The following is a 13,816-nucleotide window of genomic DNA, read 5'->3' on the forward strand; positions in this document are numbered from 1 at the left end:
ATGACTGAGGCAGAGTCCACGTCTGAACGGCAGAAGAGATCAGGGGAGCAGTGGCTAGTTAACACTGAGGTTCGTCTGGGGTATTTACGCCGCCGTCTTAAGTTCATGTAGACGAGCCAGAAATCATTTCAGACCCAGATGATCCAGATGCTGACAGCCCTTTGTGAGGCTTAGGGAGTAGAGCTGGCTGCATTTCAGGCTGAGGATTATCCTCATTCAGAGGAGGAGGACACATTTGAGGCTGCTGCTACAGCTTTCTTTGAGGAGCGTGCTGATGAGGAAGAGGCTGAGATAGAGGCCATGGCCGCCATGGGTACTGATGCCCAACCCGCTGCTGATCAGACTGCTGAGGATCAGACTGCTGGAGCTACTTCTGGAATGGAGGAGAATCAGACTGAGGATCAGACTGCTGATGATGAGTATACACCACTTCCTACTGCTGATCCAGGATCAGATCCTCTTACCTCAGCTGAGGAGGACTCGGAGTCTCACATTGACTCCTGATTTTATTCCATTCAGTTTAATTTATTTTACCTTTAGTTTACTTTACTTATGTAATTATGTTAAGTACATTGGGATATTCACTGTTTTGCATGATGCACATTGCGATAGTACTGATGCTATTGGGTTATATATGAATATGTTTCAGTGATCAATTGTTGTTTTAGATTTAAATTAGTTGATGGGGACAACAACGTTTAAAGCTGGAAATTGGGTGTGATTGAATGGCATGCAAACTTCATGGAGATGTCACATAAGTTGATGAGCCAAAACAGGGAAACATCTCAATCTCTTTTCTTTTCTAAGTTTTCTGTGTGATTTAGATTTTAGTTTTGATACAGAATTTGGATTTCAGTTTTGATATAGAATTCCATGAGGATTTGACTGATCAAAGTTTTAGATGATTGATCAAATTAAGGATACAATCTTTTGCCTTGCATGTTGGAAAAAATGACATGATTGCATGACTTATTCAATGTGTAAGAGTAGAGAGATTAGCTTTGATAGATATAGAGAAAGTCAAGCATGCACTCTGAACTGTGAGAAATTGAGCCTATACAGAAAATTTTGTTCAGAGAGCACTTCACTGCATGAATAACTCTAGAACTTGCCCTGTTTCTTGCTTGATATGGTTGTGATGTATAGGGTAGAAATGATTGAGGCACTTCCTTTTTGAACCAGAAAAGTTACATGGCCAACCTTAATTTTCCATTGCATGAAACCTTTAAGCTTAAGCCTGTTTGTCTATAAAACTAAGAACCTACATTCATTCCAATCCTTCAAATTAAAAGTTTCAGATAAGTGATAATGGATGAAGTGCTCTATGAGGAGGAAAGTTTCTTGCAATAAATGAATACACAAAGTGTTGGAAATATAGGAAAGAAGGAAGAAGAAGAAAGACAAGGGTATTAAAGACACAAAGTGTCTGGAAGAAACATAGGGAAGTATTAAAGACACAAAGTGTCTGAAGAAAAGAAGAAGTGAGAAAAAGAAAAAAATGTTAAAGACACAAAGTGTCTGGGAGAAAAAGGAGAAATAAAGGTTCAAAGAAGGTACAAGGAATGAAAAGGAAGAAAGTTGGGGGAATTAAGAAGAATTTGATAAATACTGTGATCCTCCTCATATCTGAATCTGATTCATTTAGTCTGAACCCTTCTTTTAACATAAATCCCTACCTCTTGTCAAACCACATACCAAGTCATATTGCCAACTATACAAAGACCTTTTGATCTATTTACAAAAAAAAAAAAAGACCTTTTTGATCTGCTCTATAGATCATTGTTACTGTAGAAAGTGAGAAGATGGGCAAGCCTATGGTAATTTGAGTACAGTGAAGATTGAGTGATAAGTGCATCCTTAAACATTAGAGTGCAAGAGAGTTAAATTCTCACAATTTTTGAGAAGTTCCTAGTTATGGGGTGTTGTTGTTTGGGAGTCTCTGTATATCATCTCTACTGATCTGTTGGAAAGTCACATATGATGTTGGGCAAATCATAGGAAATAAGAGATTGCATAGTTATAAGCTTGTATCATGAAACATAATCTTTTGTTAATTCAAGTCCATCCTCATGAGTTTATCTGTCAAGCATCGTCCTCTGGAGTTTAGTGAGGGTGAGCACGTGTTTGTGAGACTTTCACCTGTCACCAGTGTTGGTCGGGAACTCGGAGTGAGGAAGCTGAGCCCGCGATATATTGGGCCATACCAGATCCTTGGTAGAGTAGGACCTATTGCCTACTGGCTTGCCTTGCCTCCGAACTTGGCCAACATCCACGACGTATTTCACGTGTCTCAGCTTCAGAAGTATATAGCAGATCCTTCGCACGTGGTGCAACCGGATGATGTGGAGGATCGGGAGAACCTAAAGACTCCCGTCGGACAACTAAAGATTCTCGATCGTGGCGAGAAGCAGCTGAGGAGCAAGATCATTCCGATGGTCAAGGTACAATGGACTAGAAGAACTCCTGAGGAGTGTACTTGGGAGCGCGAGGAAGAGCTTCTCTGGTAGTACCCCGAGTTTCGACCAGGTATGTTTTTGATTTTGAGGTCAAAATCCTAAAAAAGGTGGGGTGAATGTAAGAACCCGCACCGTTAAATAAGGCATTTAATTAATTAATTATGCAAAATTAGGAAATGATTCCATAATTGACCCTAATAATTATTTTGAGGCTTTAATAATTATAGTAAGTGATTTAGAATGCTGATAGTCGCTTTTCGGAAGAAAAGTGCAGATACCGGTTCTGCTAGTCGGTATAAATGCGTACCGAAAAAGTATCCCGAAAAATTATAATAAGTACATGGTAATTAATAGAATAATATATAGGACTTGTAAAACGAGTTTCAAGTCCAAATAATGAGAACTGATGCCAGAAACTGATACTGGCTATGAAAAGCGCGTACCGGAAAGGTGCTCAGAAAAATATAATAAAAATATGATAATTCTTGTAAAATTGAGTAGGTTAAGAATCCTAAGTTTGGGATTAAAATGCTAAGCGTAGCAATTAAAGTTAATACTATGTGTTTAAGTGTGATTTGGCTATATATACACTAATCATTGGGCACAAAACCCTAGACTTTTTTCTCTTCTATGTGAGTTGCTGAGAGTGAAACACCAGCCACCTTGTCACCTCCTTCTCCTACCATTTGAATCACCAAGAGACCTCATTTCCTCTTGGGTTCTTCATGAAAACTCTTTGAGTGAGTGCATTCTAGGCTTGGGAAGGAAAAAAAGGTTCTTTTTCTGAGTTTGGCTTCTGTCTTGTGAGCTTGAGCTTGTTGTTTTCTGGTTTTGGGGAGGAGAGTGCCTTCATTTGGTGTTTTGAAGCTTCAAGGAGCTTCCTTGTCGAGTAAAAGAGCTACCTTGTGCATCATTTTCGTTTTCTTGGTGAAGTCAAAACCTTTGGTGTTGGTAGTGAGCTCCTTGAGTCTTTCTTGCTGAGTTCAAGCTTGTGGTATGATCATCAACCTTGAACTTGAGTTTAAGTGTGTAAAAATGGAACCTTGATGCATGTAATGGTTAAAAGATGATAACCTAATGTTGAGTAATGCTTAACACATAAAAATGCATGTGTTAGTGTCTAAATCGGTAAAAACCCAACCTTTGAAGGATATCTTCGCGAAAAGCAGAAACTGCTTTCTGTCGCGAAATATCCGGATATTTGCTCGTGAAATATCCGGATATTGATATCTGGATATGAGTATCTGGATATTGATATCCGGATATGGGGATCTGGATATCCGGATATTGATATCCAGATATTGCCAGAGAGATATCCCGATATTGGATATCCGGATATGCCCCGAGGAATATCCGGATACTCTGGGATTTCGAAGAACAGTAGCTGTGTTGTGTGTACAGTAGGCTATTGGGGGTTTGTGGACCCTAGATTTAAGAAGTTGAACTTTTGTAATTAATGAATTAAGTCAGAATCATGTGATTAAGGGCTTGTGGCTTTGTTGGAAGCCTTAAGATGTAAATCGTTAAAGGAGAGCGTAGTCTTTATGTTAATGCTTTTGAGCTATGTATGTTGATACACTTGCTGGTCCTAAATCAGATTGTGATCTGCTGTGTGTTGGACTTGAGCTGTGAGGACTTTTGGCATTGGATATTGAGCTTGCAAGGAAAGCTTTCGTGTCCTCAGTTTGGCCATGTTGTGGTTCCACCATGTCCCATGGGGGTATGGTTATATGCATGTTGTGTTTCATGCTTTCAATGTTTTGGAAATGCTATTGAGCTGTTATATGCTAGTGCCTTTATGATATGCATGTGGTGTTCCACCTATACGGTAAGCCTGATTATGTGGTACATACAAGATAGTGAGGCTGTGGGTGAGGTGCAAGCGGTCTTCCTTGTACTACATGTAGGTATAGATGTATTCCTGCATTTCTCTAGCCAGTAGAATAGTGATAAACACACATAGCATGAATATCTGTTGCACTGCATAGTTTTGGAACTGATATTGATATAAATGATTTTAGAACTTATATTGCACATGTAAGTGAGCTTGGGGTGGAAGATCCTTGAGGACCCCTTGTCTTACTGAGATTTCTGGTTTAGAGATCTCACCCCACGTTTGGGGAATGCTTATTTCAGGGTCAGGTAATGTTGAGACCTCATGCGGCAGGAGGCCGGAGCTGAGCTAGATAATGATGAATTTATATGCTGACATGATGGATGCTAGATATGCTTGCTTTTTTTATACTTTTGCTTTATGTTATGATTTTGGATTATCTTGTTGAGACGCTGTTGATTTGGTGAGCATGGGGATTGTCCATGACACATAGACTAGTTATGTCTTAGTTTGATTTGGAGTTGTAATAATGTATCAGGATATTGTCCAGACTACATGATGTAGATCTATGATTTAGATACTCACTTTATTTATATATTGAGGTATTTCAGTTTATGTCTTATTGCAATTTACATTCAGGCGATATTTTATGAAATTGATTAAGTAATCAAGTTGGTAATTGATAATGACGTCATAATTGAAAAGAAAAAGAATATACCGCATTTTTAATTAAGCGTAGCTTAATACGATGTAATGATAACACTACCGGATATATACGGGGTGTTACATTTTATGGTATCAGAGCAACGGTTCAAGGGAAAAGCCTGTATGTATTGCAATGATTAGGATGTTTGGTTGTGTCTATTTTGCGTGTTTGCTCCGTCGAGTATTATTATGATAATGCATATGTGATCACATTGCGTGGGCCTGATCAACTCATAATTTGTGTAACTTGTGCAAAGTCATGGTAAGACCCGGGAGAAACCGCGAGACTGCGGAGGATCAACCCGATCCTGTCCTGGCTGCATGGCTGCATTGGCTGAGATGCAGGCGGCCCGACAAGCCGACCAGGAGGCCATGAGAATGGCAAACCAGGCCATGTTGGACGCCGTCAGAGAGGCGAACAGGAAGGCCACTGAGGACGTGTTGGAGGCCAACCGTCTGGCGAACATGATGATGTTTAGAGTCATGTTGGAGGAGATGAGGAATGGTCTTGTTGTTGGCCATGTTCCTCCGCCACCACCACGACCTCCACCCAGTCTGCAGGATGACTCTCAGAGTCAGATGGGTGATGGCAGTCACCTTATGGGGGCCATACAGACCGTCCCTATTTTTGTTGAGGATCGAGATGAGATCGATCGCCGGCTGGACGCTTTTCGTAAGCATAAGCCACCTGCCTTCGATGGATCCTTTGATCCTGTTGCTGCGGCGCACTGGCTACAGGCGTTGGACAAGATATTTTGGGTCATGCAGTGCGCAGATCCGCAGAAGCTGATGTTCGCTACTTATATGCTGGAGGGCGATGCCCATGAGTGGTGGACAAACATTTCTCATATCTACGAGATGCAGGGTCATGTGATGATGTGGCCATTGTTCGAGTATTTCTTCTTGGTTCAGTACTTTCCGTATGACGCTCATGAGAGGCAGCAGGGAGAGTTTGACAGATTGGTTCAGGGCTCGTTGTCTGTGGACGAGTACCTGGCCAAGTTCAACCAGTTGGTGAAGTTTGCACACTTCAGGATGGCGAGGCCTACTCCTACATTTCTGGCTGCTAATTTCCGCAGGGGACTTAGTGAGGATATTGCTAGTTACCTAGCTAGTTCTGCTTCTAGAGACTTTGGGACACTGGTCCCGCAGTGTCGTGATATTGAGGATTTCTACAGCACGAGTAAGGCCAAGAAGGCCATGGTTGCTGAGGAGACGAGGGTTGTAGCTGGTAGTTCCACTTCTTGGAGAGACATGAAGTTTGGGAACAAGGGTAAAGGAAAACAGATGGCAGCTCAGCAGGCGCCGAATCAGTTCAAGAAGACTTCTGCTCAAGGGAATGCAACGAGACCTCCTGCTCCTAAGTGTTCGGGATGCGAGAAGACTCATTTTAGGCCGTGTTTCACCGGCCATTTGATTTGCTTTCAATGTGGCAAGGAGGGCCACTTCTCCAGAGGCTGTCCATCGGCGACGGCGAGGGCTACTGCAGTGCAGGCAGTGCCACTTCAAATGGTTCCCCTTCCACCTACTTCGGCACCGGCAGTGCCACCATCTTCTGGGAGAGTTTATACTCTAGATCGTCAGCAGTCGGATCGAGCTCTGAACCTTGTTAGAGGTATTGTTAATATTGGTGGTTCACCTGTGGATGTCTTGTTTGACTCTGGGGCTACGCATTCTTTTGTTGCAACCCCGATTGTTGTGGGGCTTGAGTTGCCTATTGATGTGCTTTCTCCACCATTGCGGGTTACCACCACCACCGGAGAAAAGTGTGATTCTATCACTGTACATTGAGATGTCGTGTTTCAGTGGGAGGGTCGTGAGTTCTCGGTAGATCTGATAGAATTGTCGATGGCCAACTTGGAGGTTATTCTGGGCATGGATTGCCTGTCCAGAAATTGTGCATTGATTGACTGTTGTGCCAAGCGTGTGGTGATATCTCCGTGTGATTCCACAGCTAGTTCCTCGCCGTACATTTCGTTGCTGCAGGCTAGGAGAGCCTTGAGAGCAGGGGCATTTGGATATGTCATGTTGGGAGGTTTGGTGAGTGGGACACATGAGGATATCACGGGCATTCCTGTGGTGAGGAAATTCCTCGAGGTGTTTCCTGAGTTTCCGCCACAGAGGGAGATAGAGTTCTTCATTGATCTGTTGCCTGGTGTGGGGCCTATTTCATTAGCTCCATTCCCGATGTCGCCACCGGAGCTGGCAGAGTTGAAGAAGCATATTGAGGATCTTTCAGCAAAAGATTTCATTCGACCGAGTGTGTCTCCTTGGGGAGCACCGGTCATCTTCGTGAAGAAGAAGGACGGGACAATGCGATTGTGCACCGACTACAGGCAGCTGAATAAGGTGACGATCAAGAACAAGTATCCCCTCCCACGGATTGATGATCTGTTGGATCAGCTTAGGGGTGCTTGCGTGTATTCCAAGATTGATCTCCGGTCCGGATACCTTCAGATTCGGGTGAAGCCGGAGGATGTCCCTATACCCGCATCTCGTTCGAGATATGGTCACTTTGAGTATTTGGTGATTCCGTTTGGACTCACCAATGCACCTGCTGTGTTCATGGATTACATGAACAGGATTTTCCAGCCGTACCTGGATCAGTTTGTAATCATCTTCATTGACGATATTTTGATTTACTCCAAGACGGAGGAGGAGCATGTGGAGCATCTGAGGATTGTTCTGCAAGTGCTGAAGGAGAAGAAGCTGTATGCGAAGCCTTGCAAATGTGAGTTTTGGCTCAAGTCTATGAAGTTTCTTGGGCATGTTATTTCTGCTGAAGGAGTTGCAGTGGATCTGAACAAGATCGAAGCCGTATTGGATTGGGAGAGACCCAAGACAGTTACGGAAGTAAGGAGCTTTCTGGGTTTGGCAGGTTACTATCAGAGGTTCATCAAGGGATTCTCCACCATGGTTTTTCCATTGACTCGCCTTACCCGGAAGGAGACTCCATTTGTGTGGACTCACGAGTGTGAGGTTTGTTTTCAGGAGATGAAGGAGAGACTGACTACTGCACCTGTGTTGGTCCTTCCTGATCCTGCGCTTGAGATTGAGCTTTACACCGACGCCTCCGGGAAGGGGCTAGGTTGTGTGCTGATGCAGTTAAGCAAAGTGATTGCCTATGCTTCGAGGCAGTTGAAACCTCATGAGGAGAACTACCCTACTCATGACTTGGAGTTGGCTGCTATTGTGTTTGCTTTCAAGATTTGGAGGCATTATCTTTTTGGTTTGAGGTTTGTGGTGTTCAGTGTCCACAAGAGTTTGAAGTACCTGTTCGACCATAAGGAGTTGAACATGAGGCAGAGGAGATGGATGGAGTTCATAAAGGACTACTACTTCGATCTGAGGTATCATCCTGGCAAGGCCAATGTGGTAGCTGATGCTTTGAGTCGGAAATCCAGTAGCTCATCCAGTTTGTTACTTGGTAACTTTGAAGTGGTTGAGAAGTTCCGAAACTTGGCAGTGACCGCTCCGTGTGAGTGTGTACTTCTTGAGATAGAAGCAGCAGATGTTGTGAACGAGCTGTTAGAAAAGATCAAAGAGGCATAAGTTCAAAGTGAGTGCCTGGATTATGTGAAGAACTAAGACGGTGTGTCTTGGAATGATGATGGACTTCTTTTGTTTCAGCAGAGGATCGTGGTTCCTCGAGGTCCGTTGACCGAAGAGGTTATGGCAGAGGGCCATAAGGGTCAGTTTTCTATCCACCCTGGTGCTACTAAGATGTATCAAGACCTGAAGAAGAACTTTTTATGGCCGGGCATGAAGAAAGATGTTGTTGTCTTTGTGTCCAAGTGTTTGGTTTTCCCGAAGGTGAAGATTGAACATCAGAGACCGTCTGGTGAACTTCAATCTCTTGAAGTACCACAGTGGAAGTGGGAAGGTATTTCCATGGACTTCGTGGTGGGATTGCCTAAGACTCAGGCGGGTTGTGACTCTATTTGGGTCATTGTGGACAGACTGACGAAGTCTGCCCATTTTCTTCCAGTGAAGGTGAGCTTCACTACAGAGCAGTTGGCCAAGCTTTATGTTCGCGAGATTGTGAGACTTCACGGGGTGCCCGAGAGTATCATTAGTGATAGGGACCCGAAGTTCACATCTCGGTTCTGGGAGGCGCTGCAGGAGGCTTTTAGTACGCAGTTGAGATTGAGTACCGCCTATCACCCTCATACTGATGGAAAGACTGAGAGGACCATCCAGACCTTGGAGGACATGTTGCGAGCTTGCACGTTGGAGCAAGGCTCGGCATGGGATAGGTACCTTTCGTTGGTTGAGTTTTCTTACAACAACAGCTTTTATGCTAGCCTGGGCATGCCGCCCTACGAAGCACTCTATGGTAGGAGGTGTCGGACTCCTACTTGTTGGTCTGAGGTTGGGGACAAGGAGCTTTTTGGCTTGGACTTTGTCCAATATAGCACGTTGCAGATCCAGATGATCAGAGAAAAGTTGAAGCAAGCGCAGAATCGCCAGAAGAGCTACTATGATGTCAAGCATCATCCTCTGGAGTTCAATGAGGGTGAGCACGTGTTTGTGATACTTTCACCTGTCACCGGTGTTGGTCGGGCACTCGGAGTGACGAAGCTGAGCCCGCGATATATTGGATCATACCAGATCCTTGGTAGAGTAGGACCTGTTGCTTACCGGCTTGCCTTGCCTCCGAACTTGGCCAATATCCACGACGTGTTTCACGTGTCTCAGCTTCGGAAGTATATAGTAGATCCTTCGCACGTGGTGCAACCGGATGATGTGGAGGTTCGGGAGAACCTAAAGACTCCCGTCGGACCACTAAAGATTCTCGATCATGGCGAGAAGCAGCTGAGGAGCAAAATCATTCTGATGGTCAAGGTACAATGAACTGGAAGAACTCCTAAAGAGTTTACTTGGGAGCGCGAGGACGAGCTTCTCCGGCAGTACCCCGAGTTTCGACCAGGTATGTTTCTAATTTTGAGGTCAAAATCCTAAAAAGGTGGGGTGAATGTAAGAACCCGCACTGTTAAATAAGGCATTTAATTAATTAATTATGCAAAATTAGGAAATGATTCCATAATTGACCCTAATAATTATTATGAGGCTCTAATAATTATATTAAGTGATTTAGAATGCTGATAGTCGCTTTTCGGAAGAAAAGTGCAGATACCGGTTCTGCTAGTCGGTATAAATGCGTACCGAAAAAGTATCCCAGAAAATTTAAATAAGTGCATGGTAATTACTAGAATAATATATAGGACTTGTAAAACGAGTTTCAAGTCAAAATAATGAGAACTGGTGCCAGAAACTGATACTGGCTATGAAAAGCGCGTACCGGAAAGGTGCTCAGAAAAATATAATAAAAATATGATAATTCTTGTAAAATTGAGTAGGTTAAGAATCCTAAGTTTGGGATTAAAATGATAAGCGTAGCAATTAAAGTTAATATTGTGTGTTTAAGTATGATTTGGCTATATATACATTAATCATTGGGCACAAAACCCTAGACTCATTTCTCTTCTATGTGAGTTGCTGAGAGTGAAACACCAGCCACCTTGTCACCTCCTTCTCCTACCATTTGAATCACCAAGAGACCTCATTTCCTCTTGGGTTCTTCATGAAAACTCTTTGAGTGAGTGCATTCTAGCCTTGGGAAGGAAAAAAAGGGTTGTTTTTCTGAGTTTGGCTTCTGTCTTGTGAGCTTGAGCTTGCTGTGTTCTGGTGTTTTGAGCTTCAAGGAGCTTCCTTTTCGAGTAAAAGAGCTACCTTGTGCATCATTTTCGTTTTCTTGGTGAAGTCAGAACCTTTGGTGTTGGTAGTGAGCCCCTTGAGTCTTTCTTGCTGAGTTCAAGCTTGTGGTATGATCATCAACCTTGAACTTGAGTTTAACTGTGTAAAAATAGAACCTTGATGCATTTAATGGTTAAAATATGATAACATAATGTTGGGTAATGCTTAACACACCTAGAAATGCATGTGTTAGTGTCTAAAATCGGTAAAAAACCCAACCTTTGAACGATATCTTCGCGAAAAGCAGAAACTGCTTTCTGTCGCGAAATATCCGGATATTTGCTCGAGAAATATCCGGATATGGATATCTGGATATGAGTATCCGGATATGGATATCCGGATATCCGGATATTGCCAGAGAGATATCCGGATATGCCCCGAGGAATATCCGGATATTCTGGGATTTCGAAGAACAGTAGTTGTGTTGTGTGTACAGTAGGCTATTGGGGGTTTATGGACCCTAGATTGATGAAGTTGAACTTCTGTAATTAATGAATTAAGTCAGAATCATGTGATTAACGGCTTGTGGCTTTGTTGGAAGCCTTAAGACGTAAATCGTTAAAGGAGAGCGTAGTCTTTATGGTAATGCTTTTGAGCTATGTATGTTGATACACTTACTGGTCCTAAATCAGATTGTGATCTGTTGTGTGTTGGACTTTAGCTGTGAGGACTCTTGGCATTGGATAGTGAGCTTGCAAGGTAAGCTATCGTGTCCTCGGTTTAGCCATGTTGTGGTTCCACCATGTCCCATGAGGGTATGGTTATATGCATGCTGTGTTACATGCTTTTGATGTTTTGGAAATGCTATTGAGCTGTTATATGCTAGTGCCTTTATGATATGCATGTGGTGTTCCATCTATACAGTAAGCCTGATTATGTGGTACATACAAGATGGTGAGGCTGTGGGTGAGGTGCAAGCAGTGTTCCTTGTACTACATGTTGGTATAGATGTATTCCTGCATTTCTCTGGCCAGTAGAATAGTGATAAACACACATGGCATGGATATCTATTGCACTGCATAGTTTTGGAACTGATATTGATATAAATGCTTTTAGAACTTATATTGCACATGTAAGTGAGCTTGGGGTGGAAGATCCTTGAGGACCCCTTGTTTTACTGATATTTTTGGTTTAGAGATCTCACCCCACGTTTGGAGAATGCTTATTTCAGGGTCAGGTAATGTTGAGACCTCAGGCGGCAGGAGGCCGGAGCTGAGCTAGATATTGATGACTTTATATGCTGACATCTTGGATGCTAGATATGCTTGCTGTTTTTATACTTTTGCTTCATGTTATGATTTTGGATTATCTTGTTGAGACGCTGTTGATTTGGTGAGCATGGGGATTGTCCATGACACATAGACTAGCTATGTCTTAGTTTGATTTGGAGTTGTAATAATGTATCAGGATATTGTCCGGACTACGTAATGTAGATCTGTGATTTAGATACTCACTTTATTTATATATTGAGGTATTTCAGTTTATGTCTTATTGCAATTTATATTCAGGCGATATTTTATGAAATTGATTAAGTAATCAAGTTGGTAATTGATAATGACGTCATAATTGAAAAGAAAAAGAATATTCCGCATTTTTAATTAAGCGTAGCTTAATACGATGTAATGATAACACTACCGGATATATACGGGATGTTACATCAACCATCATGACAATGGAGTTTGATCTTTCCTCTTCTCTTGCTATTTCTTTTATTATGTCTGAGTAGAGTTCTTTGTAGTCTGATTTCAATGGAACTCAAGGATGATTTATGTATAGTTGACTGAATATTATGAGTTTCTTTTATGTGATGGTATGAAGTTTCTTGTATCAATTCTTTCCATCAAAGGAGTAGTGTAGAACAGGGATGTTTACATTATTTCTACAACTGGTAATTTCATCATCAGTGTTCTAGTATTCAAGGGATTGATGCTAGGACTCTGATGTAATCTTTAAGATCTTAGTGTTTAATGCATGTATTAAGAAAAGAATCACCAATGGATTGGGGTTCTTGATTAATGTATCAACCAGGATAGTAAGGGATTACATTTTGGTGATAAGAAAAAGATTAATTAACATCACATGGGGGATAATTCATAATAGGAATGATTCTTACATAAATTCATGCTTGAGGGAAATTGATTTCTGACTACTTGTTTTTTAAAATTACAATTCACATTTTATTTATTTTATCAAGTTTTAATACAATTCAAATTTCTGGTGACAATTATCAATGCAATCAATAACTTTTTGTTTGATTCAACTTAAGTATATATGGTTAGTTGGTGTTTGAACACAAATCTTCGAGGGAACGATCTTTATTCATCATTTTATTACTTGTACGACTAGTACACTTACTAAAGTTGCAACAAAGACCGATCTTGTGTGTCAAATTCGTGGCTTTGTGAAGTCAGTGTTGTGGAACTGTGTAGGAAGCTCCAAGTCATTCCGTTTTTCTCAGTTCTTGAGCCTTGAGGTAACCCACGATCATCCTCTTTAAAATTTCATGGTTCGAGCTTGTTTGAGTCATTAAAGAGTGAAACTTTGATCATTCAAGTTAAAGGTTGATAAACTATGCTTGAAATACATTAATGAACTTCTATTTGTGGAGTTATTGGACTCCAAATCGTGAGAGAACCTTTAAAATGGGAATTATGCAAAGAATGCACGAGTTTTTGCATTCTGTCTGATAAGTATTCAAATACTTTTCGTGGAGTATTCGAATACTCATCAGCAGGTAGTCGAATACTCATGAAGGAGTATTGGGATACTTTTCTGGGAAGAAAAGTATTCGAATACCGTAGAAAATATATTCTGATACTATATAGTATTCAGATACCGTGGGAAAAGTATTCGGATACTGTGTGGTATTCGAATATTTTAGTGAAAGTTTTCAGATACTTTCTGGAGACATGGAGTATTCGAATACTCATCGAGGAGTATTCGAATACCTCCTGCAGATTAAGCCTAAAATCACTTAAAACAAGTTGGAAAGCCTTAAACATTTAGTGAAACATTGGGCTATGAATATTAATGATTATTGCTGCTATAAACAGACTGTAATTGT

The sequence above is a fragment of the Gastrolobium bilobum genome, unplaced genomic scaffold (genome assembly GCF_033153095.1).
Source record: "Gastrolobium bilobum isolate Gb01-03AN ecotype WA unplaced genomic scaffold, APGP_CSIRO_Gbil_v1 utg8117, whole genome shotgun sequence".
NCBI lineage: Eukaryota > Viridiplantae > Streptophyta > Magnoliopsida > Fabales > Fabaceae > Gastrolobium > Gastrolobium bilobum.